This window comes from Pantherophis guttatus, chromosome 7 (genome assembly GCF_059756535.1).
Source record: "Pantherophis guttatus breed Tessera chromosome 7, ASM5975653v1, whole genome shotgun sequence".
NCBI classification, from domain to species: domain Eukaryota; kingdom Metazoa; phylum Chordata; class Lepidosauria; order Squamata; family Colubridae; genus Pantherophis; species Pantherophis guttatus.
Genome location: NC_142069.1, coordinates 36832660 through 36846083, shown reverse-complemented (window position 1 = coordinate 36846083; position 13424 = coordinate 36832660). Strand labels below are relative to the sequence as shown.

The 13424-nt window shown below is 35.1% G+C and overlaps 1 long non-coding RNA gene across 2 annotated transcripts; it reads left to right on the top strand.

The window, feature by feature from the left end:
• The first annotated feature begins 4771 nt into the window (after window positions 1-4771).
• LOC117655590 (uncharacterized) lies at window positions 4772-8850 on the top strand. 2 transcript variants are annotated; one of them, XR_015728924.1, is made up of 3 exons: window positions 4772-4969; window positions 6131-6319; window positions 7216-8850. It is a non-coding gene; the product is annotated as an uncharacterized LOC117655590 (long non-coding RNA). The 2 variants fall into 2 exon arrangements; XR_009623283.2 differs by having other exon boundaries at window positions 4784-4969; window positions 6069-6319.
• The last annotated feature ends 4574 nt before the right edge of the window (window positions 8851-13424 follow it).

Sequence of the window (13424 nt, the reverse complement as noted above, 5' to 3'; positions counted from 1 at the left end):
GTACCAAAATATTTTGTAAAATTTCATGAAAAGTTAATAAATTTGCACAAATTGTCCGAAATCTCAAAAGATTATAGTAGTTTCCTGGAAAATCCACAAAATATTCTGAGGTATAACTATATCACAACATTTTGATAATTTTTAATTTTAAAAAAATATTATTTTATTTGGATGGTGATGTGATGGTCACTTGGAGTTTGATAGAAGCTTACAGTGTTGATACCTGCCTCAGAAGAATGTTAAGTATTTTTGAAATAAGTTTTCTAAGTGGTTCTCAAGGCTGTTATTTTCAGTTTTAAGAAAATAGCTTGCAGTAGAAAACATCCTGTGAATGTCGCAGCGAGATTGGACATGAGAAGCGGGTGTCTGCGCTCTGGGGCCAAGTTCTCTCTGTTGGTGGGCTCCGTAAGGAGCCAAAGTCGTCCTGTAGGGGCAGTAAAGCAAAGAGGGGTGCCCTGTGAGGTCGTGTAGGTCACAACTCTCCTGTCTGACCTGGAGTTCTTTTTCCCTGTCAGCCACAGTGAGGAGAAGCGGCAACCGAAAGATGGCTGCCACAAAACTGGGACAACTGAGGAACAACTAAAACTGGTGCTGGAGTGAAGTAGTGACTGGAACTGGGGGAGAGGATTCCTTTTTACTTAAAACTTAACCCCAAGGAACAATTTAGAACTATTTGCTCAGTATTGTTTGTTAAAGCGGCGATTAAGCATTCTGAGAAAAAATACCAGACCGGAAAGAAAAGACCTAAAGAGAGAAAAACAATAAATTTCTAAAAATACAGAAGATTGGACTCTTAAACTGGGAAGACATAGTATTGGAAGGCATTTTAAAATGCTGGAATTATATACTTAAAAAACTTATCCTGTTTCTATAATTGAATTACAATTAAAATCATGATCAAAATAACTAAAAATAGACTGACTAGTGGCAACACTGAAATTTAAGTTGAGAGCGCCACCTGCTGACAAAAGGAAAATATACAAGTCTGGGAAAGGACTGAAAATATTTTCTGGGTTATACCTAATTATCAAACGACTACTGATGGCTCAAATATGAGAACAAGGAAGTTATTTAATTAAAGTGACCCCAGATTATTATGCTAGAAGATTGAACCTGGGGACGTAAAGAGGCTTTTGATAACTTCTGGGATTATTTAAATGGAACCTGATTGATTTATTTATGGGATACAAAGAACTGTGATTAGTGTACTTCTTAAAGGGCAATTTTAGGTCTGAATAAATGGTTCTTGGACTACTGGACAAAAGTGGGATTTTTAAAAAACAAAATAAGATGCTTCATAAGGAAGAAATGAGTGGAACTATGAAGGAGATGGCATTTATTTTCTAAAGCACAAAGGACATCATGGAGAAGGGATTTAAGGAGACTATGAGGAAAATGGTGAGTGGCATTAGAGTAATATATTAAAACATGGAATAACTAAATAATGATAAATTACAACTTAATATAAATGTTATTATTATTAGTAATATATAAGTTGGTTGAATGTAATAAACTATGATTAATTTTACTAGTTTTATTTGTATTAGAATGTATGACTTCCAGGTGCCACACTGTTCCTGCATTGATATGTATATAAAATAAAATAAAATAAAAAACTTGAAACAAAAAAGAAAAGAAAAGAAAATAGCTTGTAGTGATTACTGTTTAACTGGAAGTAGATATAGTTCTGAAGATATAGAATGGTTCTGTCTAGTTAATTTAATACACTTTGAAGTGGAATTGCAGACTATGTAGGTTACATTTATATGTGACAATATGTATATTAGGAGCTTCTCAATTTCTCCTGAATTATCACCTCTTCAGCATAATGGATGGAAATTTGAAATTTCTATTCAAGGTTTATGAAAAGAAAAACAGTGTTTTTCTTTTTCAGTCTAGTAAAAGTATGTATTTTTTATAAACCATAATTAATGACAAAATGTGAATCTAACCTATGATTTAATAGTTTGGTTAACAAACTAGAATATTAAGTCACAGGTTAACTATGGTTTGACATTGTTAACTATGGATTCACAGAAAGACTAATCCCATATTCAAAAGAAACAGAAATCATAAACAGAAGAATTAAATTATTCATCAAAGACAGATAAAAAAGGATTGTGAGGCTAGGAGCTTAAGGCTTACTGCTACATAATAAATAACCAAATAAATAACTAAACAAATAAACATGCTGTATTATATCACAATATGACTAATTTTTCTATCTTCTAGGTACAAAATATTTTTAACACCAAGTATATAAGAAAGATTAAAGATTGGCTTCGTCCAATATAAAATTTCAGGTGGCAGTTTAGAAAGTGCTTACTATTAAAAATTAGGGTCATGATAAATACAGATATGACAATTGTACAATAACTGAAATAATAGAGACCTTGGTAGGATAATATTTCTTGTTTGTATGACACTTCATGTCTATGAGTCAAAGCTCTTGCTGTTCCTGTCCTTATTTGAATATGAAAACAAATGAACTGCAAATATTGATGTCCTACAATATTTATCCAACAAAGAATTTGCCATGATATTAATTACCCTGGTGACATAGCATGCCCTCAAATTCTTGTTGTTGTTTTTGTTCAACATTATTTCATAAAGCTGCTGCAAGGAGATGTCTATATTGCAAATGTTCACAATAAATTATCTAAAGGCATGACATTTTGTGTATATAACCAAGCCTTCTTCACTTGAAATATACTATAAAAAGAAATGAGAAAGGTCAGTTGTATCAGGGAATTTTATGAAACTCACTGAGCTGGAAGTCTATGAAATTTACCTTATCGTACCTTGTTCAACAAATGTTCAGGTACTGAAGTTGGCTTGCAAGTTATTTCATTTACTGATTTACCTGTGCATGATTTCTCTTACTGATGTACTTGTTTCTATAGATATTCAAAAAGACGAATGAAGGTATTTAGAGATTTTTTATTCACATTTATTTGTAAAGTACAATAGACAACAGCAACTGAAGTCAATTTCTGGATATTAAAAATACAGTTCTATGCATATCTGTTGAATAAGACTTCCTAATAATTGTATCATGTTTATGTTTTTAGATTTTGATCAAAAGATGACGCTCTAGCAAATTTGTCATAATCCCATTGGTCTTGAATTAGGTTAACATCAAAAGTTGAAAAAAATCTTGTAACCTTTGTAAATGTCTGCATTTACCTATCATTTTATTAGAATTAATACTTTTACTATGATTCATTTGTTTACTGGTGCAAAATGTGAACAATCTGCATAACTGATGAAGCAGTTTCATTTTAAAAAGATTAACACTATGGTAGTATTTCTTCTGATACAGATGTCTGATGTTCATTAAATTATTTTCATAATACGCTCAGTGCAGTCTTCATGGGAAAAGGTAATTCAAATGGGCTTAGATATGAAGATTACTACATGGAATTAAAACTAATGAAGGACTGTAAACACTTCTCGGCTGTGTTGAAAACCTGCTGAACTAAACTCACAGAGACTAGTAGGAGTATTTGATTTATGAATTTGAAAATAAGTAAGTTAATTATAAATTGTAGTGTATCCAGAGAGAGCATCAGGGATTGATTTTATAAATTAACATATTTATTTAGGATTGGGAAAACAAGCTAAATAGCATGTTAAATTTGTACATAATAAATATGAAGGTAGTGCAAATCAAGTTGGGAATTACAGAAGAAGAGGACATCTACTTAATGATGTTGATTATTTATCTGTTTCTAAATTCCAGAAAAGGACATATTTAATGCTCTGTATCTACGGTACTTCTTTGATCATGACTCACTTAAATGAGCTATGCAATACCTTGTCAGCTTTCAAATCACTTATTTCTCCATTTACTACTCACTTTGCAACAAAATGAACCTTTGAGATGGGTTGCGCTGAGAGAAAGTGATTGGCCAAATGTAACCCAAAGATAAGTTCTGTGGTCTTTCTGACTCTTGCCATAACCATCTGTTATCTGGACTATTGTAATGCTTTTTACATGGGGTTGACCTTGAAGACCATTCTGTAATTATACCGGGGCCAGAATATGGCTTATAGGACATACTTTCTTCAGATGGTTCTGGTTATCCTTTAAGATCAGGCAGGGTCAGAATGCACAAACTCATCAAGCAAACAGTGCCATTGATCATTTAGAAAAGTTTTGAAACATGGCTGTTCAAACAGGCCAGACCATTCTGTGATACTGCCTGGTTGATTATAAGCATAAGTTTTGTTTGCATGTTTTCCCCATGTGCTAGAATTACAGTAATGTATTTGTATAATATTTTAAACTCTGTACATTGCTTTCAATTTTGGCAACCTAACAAATTATTATTTATTCTTATTTCCTTAAATTATATAAAGACATCTCTATATCTAGCCAACCAGAGTCCCCTAAAACTGCAAGATGGACAGCATATAAATTTAATAAATAAATCAAATCTCATATTCTCTATGTTCCAGTGTTTCCTTACTTTTTTTGTAGAAAAATTTAAGCTAACCACTTACGACAAAACATGTAAAAACAAATAATCAAATCAAATCTAGCACATCAAAAGCTTTCTTGTTGTCCCTCTCTCATAATAACATGCATAAAAATGCTATAATTTATTTTGTGTGCATGTGTGAATGTAAGTGTAAGAAATGAAGGGATCCAGTTTCCAACCATCCTGTTTTAGGAAAGGTTAAGCAGATGGTTGGGCTACAGTTTCAGAGAGTTTAAAATGTCCATGACACGATGAGGTAAAATAATCCATTGCTCAGATTAGGTATCAGTATGCTGAAGATGCCTAGATGGATATTCTGATTTTAGGCTGATCAAATGGTGTTGTCAGAGTCTTGCCCAGTGTATGTAGAAGTACAGATTCAGGATTATCCATAGTTTATTTGGATCACTTTATCCTGGAGATTTTCCATTTTTAGTCCTACAGGGGTTGCACTATTTTTGCGCAGAAAAAGAAGACTTCACTAGGTAAGTAGAACAGCGAGGGGGGAGGGACAGCTGTGCTGCACGATTTAGCTTCGCTAGAAAGCAGGATTTCCTGTTTTCTAGCTAAATCACACGGCACAGCTGATCGTCGGAAATACCGGTTCGGATGAACCAGTAGTTTTTATCACTACCGTTTTGCCCATACTGGAGCGAACCAGTAGCATTTCACCCTGGGAATGACAACCCCCCCCACACACACCAATCCAAAATCATGCTAAATTGCAGCATATAAATAGCAAACAAACAAACATTAAATCTCTTGTTCATTTATATACAAGCCACAGAGAATATAAAAATACAAGAAGAGATTTGATGCATTGGGCCCAAAAGAGCATTTGATCCAGGATGTTTGCATGGCAAAATAAAGATACCTCTTTTCTATTTCTGCTTTTCAACAATTGGTGTATCCCCACGTTGATCAGCCAGATTATCCCTGGAATTCATTATCCAATTTCTCATATTACCATTTTTTAGAGCTATCCCATTCAGAAAACCATGTTACTGTTGTGACATTAAATGGTACTTCAACAATAACAGCTCAATCCTGTCAATACAGCATCAGCCAAAGACACTTGATAAATGAGATTATTTTCTTGTAAACAGGAGAAAAAAAGGTTAATTGGAGGTGAAGTTTATTGCATTAGTATGGGTTGTAATTGCTTTTGACCCTTTTAATTTTATTGTTTGCTGTCCAGAATTCTTTGAGATGGGGAGGGGGGGTAGAAATGTTCTAAACAATAAATAATATTTTCAAACATTAAAGCAAGAGTGCTGTGGTGGCCTACTGTTGAAGATGCTTGCCTCCCACTCAGAAGATTGAGAGTTCAGTCCTAGGTAGTAGCAGATGTTTTTCTCAGTGGTGGGATTCAAATTTTTTGCTACCAGTTCTGTGGGCGTGGCTTGGTGGGCGTGGCATGGCTTGGTGGGCATGGCTTGGTGGATGTGGCAGGGGAAGGATACTGTAAAATCTCCATTCCCTCCTGATCAGTTGAGACTCGGGAGGTAGAGAATAGATGGGGGCGGGGCCAATCAGAGGTGTTATTTACCGGTTCTCTGAACTACTCAAAATTTCCACTACCAGTTCTCCAGAACTGGTCAGAACCTGCTGAATACCACCTCTGGTTTCTCTCCTCCGGCACAAAGAAAAAAATCTGTTGCAATTCCACAATGGTATCAGGAAAGGCATCCAGCACTCAGCTCCATCTTGTCGCCATCTTGTCGCCCTGACACTACTCTGAATTAAGGGACTACAGGATCGTAAAAGGAAAGAGGGAAAGTAAGAGCAAAGAATAACAAGAAGAATAGCAACAGCAGCAGCAAATATTCCATCAGGTGAGCCTTGGTAATTCTTGGGGTAAGTGCCAAAGTTTCTGGAGCATCATTTCATCATTACTTTTACCAAATCTTGAAATGCTTTTTTTGAAGTGTTCTAAAGAGCCCTGTTCTTTGGGGCTTTTTAGTAAGTTGCTGGGATACCCTGAAAGGAGTGTAAAATCAGGAAAGAAAAAGAGAACAGAAAATACTGTAAACTATAACAATAAGCTTTGTATTTTGAACATTATGTTAGAAGCAGGAAACCTCTAATTTATTTTTGCCTCTCTAATGCTTGATATCTTTTAAATGTTCTAAATAAGAAAGGAAAGTTGTGGGTGCAGCTAAGTCTATGATTTTGGGAAACAATAACACAACATCAACTCTGTAAGAAATGGATTAATATATCCCCTTGTTGCAGTGATTGTTCTGGAACACTACAAAATAAAATATTTGAAGGCTTTGCATGAGATTTATTTTAGATAATGAACAAAATGGGGGAGGAGGGAGGGAGGCTTTTCTGTACTGCAACCCCTGAATAATCCTGTGCACAATATTTCACATACATATACTAAAACTAAGTAGTAAATAAAAGATTCAAATTGCTTTGCCACCTTAAATTATGTACTGTATAACAACATTCCCTGCTTATGTGTCTGATGACACTAAAGCTACTGAATATATAAAATATTCAGTTGTCTCTTCAATTTTATATGCAATCAGTCATATTTAATATGTGCAACTTTGTATTGTTAAAGCTAAGAGAAGTGCAGGAGGAAAGTTATATTGAACTGCTTTTTTGCCATTGCAATCAAATGTATAATGAGCCTTTTCTATTATATTAATACTTATATAAGTGTAGGTTATGGAAACTTATTTTGAATAACTTTGATTTGAAACTTGAATTTTGTTTCCAGTTGTTTTGCAGGTCTGATTCCACTTAGTCAGACTGAAGTATCTGCTGGAGGTGTTGATTTTAATACTAAAAAAAGAAGAAGTTATTATTGTAACAGAGCATTCCTGGAATAGCCTGTCTGAATTGCCAAAAGGGATAAAAAGGCTGGTTTGGGAACTAACTATGCACTTTGCCTTGTGGAGAAAGGAGTTCCATTTTCCCTCTTCTTTGAGCAGTAAAATACTTGACATTGTAAAGTCTGCCTGTATTTAAACAGGGAGAAATATTAAGATGGCTGCATTTACTCCAGTTATTGGGCTGATATTCTTGATTACCACTAGAAACTCTGTTCCTTCAGCTGAATTTTCTCATTGCCACCATATTAAAGAAGAAATGGAATAGGTTGAGTATTATGGGAGCATAACTCATGCTCTTATATACAGAACTGGAATGGAAAAGTAACATACCTCACCTTCATTTTGTGAACATTCTGTTCCTCTCTCTATAGATCAGCGGTGGGTTGCCCCCGGTTCAGACCGGTTCGCAAGAACTGGTAGTAAAACCAGCGGGAGGCTGCACCCACTGACCCGGATGTCATTATAGGTGATCTGTGCATCCGCAGAAGCTTCTGCTTAAAAGTTGGTTGGAGCTGGATTCAATGGTTAACAGGATGTTGGCATGGAGAATGGAAGGAGCTCCTTCTTTTGATACTTTGGAAGCCTCTTTTCACACATTGTGTGATTTGTAGAATGAAATTGCCAAAATATAAGAATGATGCAACGTGACCTCAGTAAGAAGGCCTGGTATGGCAAGGAGGTTCTCAGATAGGCTGCATGGACCTGTCAGCAGTGGAAGAAAACTGTTGAAGGTAAGTGGCACGCAGCAGGTCCTGTGCAGCACAAGGCTGGGTGCATTTATCAGTGAGAACGGTGGCAAATGGGCTGAAGTTGAGGCCTGGGGATGGTGGCAACTGCTTCAGACTGATAGGGCCTTGTGATCAACTTCATGCCCAGCCCTAATGCAGCTGCTGAATACCACTATTCAGGGTGAACAAAAGGGCATAGAGGATGGAGGGGAGGAAATAGGCAGATGGGGGAAGAGTGGCAGAGCTTGTAAATGCAAGCAGCCTACCAAACACCCAAATTTTGTTGATATGACTGCAGGGGCACTGCAGCAGTTATAACTTCAGGCACAGGTTGTAAGTCCCTTTTCATTCAGTGCCATTGTAATTTCAAATGAGCGTAAATCAAAGATTACCTGTGGTGTTTAGGAGATTTCCTTTCTTACTATTCGCAAAGTCACGCTCATCTTTTTCATGTCTGCTTCAACAAAATTTTAGTCCTTGAATATAGGGCAAATCGCATCTTATTTTTCAGAATTTAGTTTGGAATACAAAACTTCTTGTTTTAAATGCATTTTTTCTCATGTCTTTGAAGTTTAGCCACATATCTACAGTGTTCTTGCTTTTCATCTTTATATATTCTATCTCTAGTGCTCGTGTGATCTGCATGTTAACAAGCATTTAAATAAGATATGATGTGTCAATCCTGTTGCAGTTAGAATAAGATTGAGCTGCAGTATTAAAAAAATCTCTTCCACAGGTCCTTTTTCCTGTGTGTATGATTCTATATTAAAATGGAAATGAATAAGGAAAATATCTTTGTGTCTGGGTATCATTATTCCTCATGTGTTCTTCACATCTGAAGAAGGCTCACTCTTAATTTTGGGATAGAGAATCAAGCTGCACTTTAGATGTAATTTTTAATGCACATTTCCCCAACAGAATCCCAATAATGGATCCCCAAATGTAACAGGATGGTCTATTCTCTTTTTGAGTAAATTAATCGATATTATTGTCTATTCAAGTTATTAATATTTTCCTCCTCCACCTCTGCTCTGCACTCAACCACCTTTTTGGTTATTATATTGATGTATTATTCTCGTTGTGTTCCTTTTATTTTATTGTTCTATTATTTTATTTCTGTTCTGTTTACATTCCTTTCACTTTTCTTCCTTTTTATTGTTGTAAACCGCCTAGAGTAGCACCACAATAAGATAGGCAGCAAATAAACAAATAATGAGCTGGGTATTTTACTGTATTAAAACATTACCCAGTATTTGCTAGAAGACTGCTGAAGAAGTAAAAATTTCCTTTTTTATTCTTTGCACTTACACTAGAAAAGAAGACATCTTTTAAGGTAAGTAACACAAAGTAGAAAGTCTTTTTTATCCCAGATGAAAATTTTGTTCTCACTTATGCTTTTTATCATCATGTGCAGGCATAGGATGCTTTTGCTATCCAGATATTGTTGTACTACCCCTTCTATCATCCTCATTAAATGACCCAAAATTGATTAGAACAGGAATCCAACAACCTCAAAAGGATCAAGAATTCTCCTCCTGGATCTAGCTTATGTTGGTTTTAATTTTTTTTCCAGATTTTGTTAAATCAAATGGTTGTTGTTAAATCAAATGGTTAAGCTTTATTTGATTACTGTTTGATGAACATTTTTTTACTGAGCTCCATAGAATGGCATAAAGTAGGGATGTCAAACTCGTGGCCCATGGGCCAGATGCGTCACACACAGGTCACGTCCACCCCAGCGCCGCGAATGGAAAAATGTTACAAAAGGTCACATGATGGCAATGTGACATGGCGAGTTTGACACCCATGGCAAAAAATATTACAAACGAGCAAACAAATAAAGGGGAAGGATCTAGAAGTCGTCTTTTAATGCAGCCGGTTTGTTTTCATCATGGAATAGGAAAACTACAAAACTAAATGAAAATTGGAATTCTATCTTTTATTAAATAACACATTTTACTTCTTTTTCTCTGTCCTTCTCCTTTTCTTTTGTTTCCTTTTTGAAGTGGAAAATAGTAGCATTATGAAGGAATGCTTGAAAATATACTGTGGAGGTTAAGAGTTACAAAACAAATAGGGAAGATATACAGCATATTTTGCTTATGCTAAATAAAATGCACCTGCAAACTTTGTTGTAGGCAATTATTCTGGAGAGAGAAATTGAAGTAGTGGTTTTTAGCAAAGAAAAAAAAAATAAGAAGAAGAAGCTCAAGAGACTGACTTTGTATGCAAACACAATAAATTCAAGAGCCAAAAGTGATTTTCTTAGAAAAGAGAAATTGAGTGAGGTGTGACAGTACTAAAATTATACTTCCTTAATTGGGATGTCTAAAAGTCTAATTAAAACTGAGTATACCTGCAAGTTTTGAGGCCCACCTACAGTATAACTACTCATTTCCCCTCTTATATAGGAAATTGTGTAAACATGAGAAATAATGGGGAATGCTTTAGAGGAGTAGCAAAAGTCAAGCCTTAAACCTGAAGAATAGCTGCCATCTAGAATGGGCATGTTGACCTAAATGGGCTTGTAGTTTATATTTGCACAAATATACTGAAGTGATGCTGAAACTGCCTTCTCCTTCTCCTCCTGTAATGGAAAAGCATATTTGAGTGTAACAATTCTTTATAATACCAAAACTCTTTAAGATTTTGCTTTTAGTAGCTTAGGTTTTTTTTTTTTAATCTTTTTGGAGATAAAAACTCCCTGGGGATGAAGTTATAAAAACCCCACTGAGAAAAAGTTGGAAGAAACAAAACATGGTTTCATTGTTGAATTAAGTAGGACTAACCATTTCCAGAAGTCTCCTGGATGTTCAACAATGCGAAATTCCAAGCAAGCTGATAAGAGACTGTTGGAGGATGAGCACTCTATGAGAGCATAAATAAGTGATAACTTTTGAATGAGCTCCTGTTTCTCTGTCACTTTTCTTTGAGTACTGCTTTTGTGTTCTTAGTGCATCTTCATATGCTTTGATTGATACTGTCACCAAGCCATAGAAAAACAGTAGCTTTCTACTCTTGTGTATAATATAGTTAAGCATTAATTTCATCACACAGAAATATATTTAGGAAAGAGAATAATGATAGTGGGAGGCAAGCAGAAACCTGTACGGTATACAGCTGTTCTATTCAGAAATATAGATTAAAAGCAATCAAATGAAATCTCAAATGACATCAATTTTCCAAATGGAATTTTTAAAAGTTGATTCGAGTCATTGAATGAAATCAGATGCCTCTGAAAGAAATAGATTGATTTTGGATGCTTCTGCATCTGCACAAAAATGTCTTTTTTCCAAATCAGTTTGGATAACTGAAATAAATTGATTCAATTTGAAAATTCAGTTTGAACATCTAAATAAAATTGGATCACTTTTCTGAATCAATTTGAACTGTCAAGCTGAATTGGATGAGAACTGATAAATCAAATTAAATTTTACACTATTTGCACATGTCTGGTAGTGCTGTCCTACTATTCAAAGTAATTATGAAATCATAAATCAATTTTCTTTGGAAATGGCAGAATGGAAATGGCAGAAATGGCAGTAAAATTTTAATCTTAGCCTATCAAGAGCATTTGCTAAGAAATACCATTGTATGGAACAGCAGAAGTCAACAAAAGAGAAGATAGTAGAGAAAATGCAAAATGATTTTGTAGAAAAATGTGATTAGCCATGCAATCCTATCAGGCATGCTGGAGAAGTTTGTTGGTCTGTATTTTTGAGAAACTAACTGCTCTTGTATGTTCCAAAGTGGAACAGGAAATTCCTGTTCTGGTAGCAGTATTCTGATATCTCAGGATAGCAGTGTTCCTATATCAAAGGGGTTTCACAAAGAAGAGGGAGTCAAACCATTCTCCAAAGCACCTGAGGGCAGGACAAAAAGCAATGGATGGAAACTAATCAAGGAGAGAAGCAACCTAGAACTAAGAAGAAATTTCTGACAGTTGAAACAATTAATCAGTGGAACAACTTGTCTCCAGAAGTTGTGAATGCTCCAACATTGGAGGTTTTTAAGAAGAGATTGGATAACCATTTGTCTGAAATGGAATAGGGTTTCCTGCCTAAGCAAGAGGTTGGACTAGAAGACCTCCAAAGTCCTTTCCAACTCTGTTATTCTGTTCTGTTCTGTTCTGTTCTGTTCTGTTCTGTTCTACCCTACCCTACCCTACCCTACCCTACCCTACCGTACTCTACTCTACTCTACCCTACTCTTCAAAATATAGTTTTAAAAAGATTTTGTGATGTCCCTTTCAGTCCAGAAAATGCCTTTAAATTAGCTTTCATGAATACATTATACATAACTGCATTTTTAAAGAAATGATACCTACAAAACAATAATAAATATATTGGAAAATGTTTTTTTCAGAAACAGTATGCTTGTTTGTAAATGAAATCTTGACAACAAAATGCAAAGTTTGAAAGAAATGGAATTAAGTTTGAATGTAAGCAAAATTAGTAAAGTTATGATATAGTCTGATATCTACTAAACTTAATTGGGCTTTTAACCCAGAGTTCTTATTTGAGGCACAAATGACCAGGTTCAAACTATCCTACTTTAGACATACTGTGCAAATATCTAGCACACCGGAAAAAACTCCAGTGCTGGGAAAGGTAGAAGAAAAAGAAGACGATGACTACCAGCAAGGTGGATAGACTCAGTTACAGTAAGTACAGTGCACCATTGGAAGAGCTGAAGGACTAGATTAGGGACAGATCATAATGGAGAGTATCTATGTATGTGGTTGGTAAGAGTTGACAATAATTTGATGGCACATAATCAATGGGATTTACTCCCATTGACACAGGATTAGAATGTGAGATTGAGAGAGATTTATTCAGAAAATTTAGCCAATGACAAGAACTTTGAGGAATATAACTATAGCTAAAAGTAGGACTTATTCCTTCATGGAACTTTAAATATGGCTTCAAACAAGGAGTTTGATATTATAAGTCATACACATGTGGCTTACTATATGTATGACTCACAATAATTCAGGTAGTCCTCGATTTATGACAATTGAGCTCAAAATTTATGTTGTGAAGTGAAAAAACTGTTAGGTGAATTTTGCCTGATTTTACAACTTTTCTTGCCACATTTGTTAAGTGAATCACTGCAGTGGTTAAATTAGTAACACAGTTGTTAAGTGAATCTGGCTTCCCCATTGACTTTGCTTGTCAGAAGGTCACAAAAGCGATCACATGACCTCTGGACACTGCAACTGGCATAAATATGAATCATTTGTCAAGTATTCAAATGTAAATCATGTGACCATGGGGATATTGCAACGGCCATAAGTGTGAAAAATGATCATAAGTCAATTTTTTCAGTGCTGTTGTAATTTTGAATAGTCACTAAATGAATTGTTG